Source organism: Amphimedon queenslandica, unplaced genomic scaffold (genome assembly GCF_000090795.2).
Source record: "Amphimedon queenslandica unplaced genomic scaffold, v1.1 AMPQUscaffold_8622_Cont19435, whole genome shotgun sequence".
Lineage (NCBI taxonomy): Eukaryota > Metazoa > Porifera > Demospongiae > Haplosclerida > Niphatidae > Amphimedon > Amphimedon queenslandica.
The window spans coordinates 1-2,669 of NW_003551102.1; the positions used below are offsets into that span (position 1 = coordinate 1).

The 2,669-nt window shown below is 37.4% G+C and overlaps 1 long non-coding RNA gene across 1 annotated transcript; it reads left to right on the top strand.

Annotated features, from left to right (window-relative positions):
• Positions 1-1,879: 1,879 nt before the first annotated feature.
• Positions 1,880-2,593, top strand: LOC109591246 (uncharacterized). The gene is made up of 3 exons (XR_002189724.1): positions 1,880-2,221; positions 2,333-2,416; positions 2,462-2,593. It is a non-coding gene; the product is annotated as an uncharacterized LOC109591246 (long non-coding RNA).
• The last annotated feature ends 76 nt before the right edge of the window (positions 2,594-2,669 follow it).

The window sequence follows — 2,669 nt, forward strand, 5'->3', positions numbered from 1 at the left end:
GAGCGTTTACGACGTCCATCATACAAGAGAGTGTGCGAGAGTGACTCTTCGTCAGAGCTATAGCCTTGACTGTGAGTAGGGGAGAGACGAGAGTAAGATAAGTGAGGGGAGGCAAGAGGGGAGGGGTGGGTTGGATGGGAACGTGGGACAGTGGACAGGTCCATTATATCATCATCATCCTCTTCATCACTGAAGTCACTCCGACTAACACTCTTTGCCAGGTTAGGGGAGCTACGAGCGGAGAGGAGGCGGCGAGACCGTGGGCTTGGTAGCGGGGACTGTGACCTCATGCCATCAACAATGACCTCGTCTGATTCACCTTCCTCCTCACAGGCTGATAAGTGTCTCATTCTTGGAGGTGGAGGTGGTAGGTCCAGTGTTGATTGACTGTCGGTTTCTGATAGTCCAGTAGAGTCCTCGGCAACACTTTGAATAGGGAATAAAGGTTTCCTTGTGTTAGTGTTTGAGACTTGCTCTCCTCCTACACCAAGTCTGGGGGGAGAGAAGGAAAGTTTAAAAGTAGCAACAAAGAAAAAGACAGAGATACAGAAACTTAATATCATACATGTACAGGTACATGCACATGTAATTACAAAGTACAGGTAGTCAGGTACATGCAGATGTACATGTACATTATTGGTTTAAATGCTCAAATAAAATTGTACATGTGTAACTACATGTACTTTGTACATGTACATGTACATGTGTATTTAGTACATGTGTAGCATTATTTATAAAACTAAGAATTCATGTTTACAAACAAATACAAGTGACCACATGTACTACATGTACCCTTTACCTGGGGCTGGTATAGTTAGGGTTCTGGTATGGACTCTTTGTTAAGTGGGTGGGGGAGGAAGATGAACGAGCTTTACTGGTCACTGGTTCTTCTGGTGTTGTCCGTCGTCTTGGGAGGAGGACACCAGTCTCAGCATGACCGTGGGATTTATAACTTCCTCCAGCTGGATTTGACTTTAAACTATTGAAATAAATAAACACATGTAATTATAATAACAATGCATACATGTACATGTACTGTATGTACAATTACATGTACTGTAAAAGTAGAGGGACTTTGGCCCAATTTCACCAAAAATGACTAGGAGAGAATTCTCTATTTTTATTACATATCCTGATGCATATACATGTACATGTACTTATGTTGTATAGAAATTTTGAGCTGATTCCAATCAAAATTGGATTTTTTTTACAAATTTCAAAAGTTGTTCCAAAAGCCTTGTGGGAAAGCCCATTGTACAGATGCAAGCTTAATTTATCATTATCATCATTACTATTACATGTAGAGTAATGTTGTACATTGTATCTTACAAGCACAAGTACAATGTATATGTATACATGTATGTACACATTTATTCATTACATGTTATTAAGTGGAGGTTGTGCAGGGACTGATATTTTCCGTGAAGTATTAGCAGTCTCTCCTCCTCCTTCCCCTCCCAGCACACTAGCATTGATCTGACAGGGAGCCACAACATGAAATGAATACTTTGAATACATGAATACATACCTTGAAAATAGAACTGTTCCTTCTGCCTTAACTTTGTTAATGCTACTGGTAGTGTCTCCAGTATCTGTTCCTTTTGGTGGTACCAATCACCCAAACACCTCTAACACTCATCCTCCTCAGCTAGGCTTGAGCATATCAGGCTAGCATAATATTGAGCATAATGAACCACACTAGGAATTAAGCATTATTCCAGAATAGTCAATTAACTTCAACCATGTGACTTCACTCACTGAATGTGAAGTGTTAACATGGCTGCCCATTTAGCCCCCAGCAAAGTCACTCTCTTGAAGACTATGTACAATGTTCCTTGATGTTACAGTATAATGTGTGATAAATAATAATTTTTTTATTGAAAAAATAATTTTGATAATAATTCAGAATAATTGTAAGCATAGCCAATAAATATTGTAAGCATAATGGCATATATCTGATAATCTGAAGCACTAGAGAATAGCATAATGTAATGAAATGGTGGAATAATATGCCAAAGCCTATCCCCAGCTCAACTAGTCACACGTAATGGGCCTGTTGGCCACACCCAACATTAAAAATGGCTTCCAGTAGAGGAGCACTAGTCCTGTCTTTTCGAGTTATTGGGAGGTATTATTCATCTCAGACTTATCGATTGATTGGGAAACCAGATGAAAAGTCTAACCTAATCCTAGTGAAATGAGACCACCTAGCAATCATGCTGTAATTTCTGTCATTTTGATATATATGTATATACTTATGTATAATGCTGTATGTATTTTTTCAGACGATTTTGCACACATCTGTAGCATGTAGATTATGTTATTTTCATAGGAATCGAAGTTACAAATGTTAGAGCAACAAATTTATGATTTTAATCATACTTTTTGGAAGGAACACAATATTGAATTCCAACAGGTTTGATGATTAGATTTTATTACCTAATAATGAAAATAGTAATAGGCAAAATCTGACTACATTAATAAATTGTTATCAACGACAAATCTTACCAGAAATGAATTAACATCAAATCATTTAATGGAATTTCATAGATCGTTTCTTAATGGCAAGTATCAGACTCACAAGCAATATTTAAAGTAAGATGATCTAAGATCATATAATTTATTATTTCTGTCTTTTAATTATAGGGCATGGACTATTATGAACTTTC